We start from the raw sequence: 304 nt of genomic DNA, 5'->3' as shown, positions 1-304 counted from the left end.
GACCGCGCGTTGCGTGTATATTTCTTTACAAAGGGGAGAGGCCCCTCTCGCTCCAGGCGACGGAGCGGCGTTCTCTTCCGCGATTCACTTTGCGTGTTGTCAATTGCAACCAATGCACCGCGTGTCAAACCGACGTAAATAAGGGCTCACACAGCGTGAGTATTGCCCTCGCAGAAACGTCACACACGAATCATACCTCGATTCACAACTCCGAATCTGAGCTCTGCATAAGCGGCTCCCGCACCCCCGCAAGGAGAAGAGAGCCGGAGACAGACGCCGGGCACCGGACGACGCCAGTAAAAAA

The sequence above is a fragment of the Wasmannia auropunctata genome, unplaced genomic scaffold, assembly GCF_000956235.1.
Source record: "Wasmannia auropunctata unplaced genomic scaffold, wasmannia.A_1.0 LD336101.1, whole genome shotgun sequence".
NCBI lineage: Eukaryota > Metazoa > Arthropoda > Insecta > Hymenoptera > Formicidae > Wasmannia > Wasmannia auropunctata.
Note: the sequence above shows the minus strand (reverse complement) of the source record.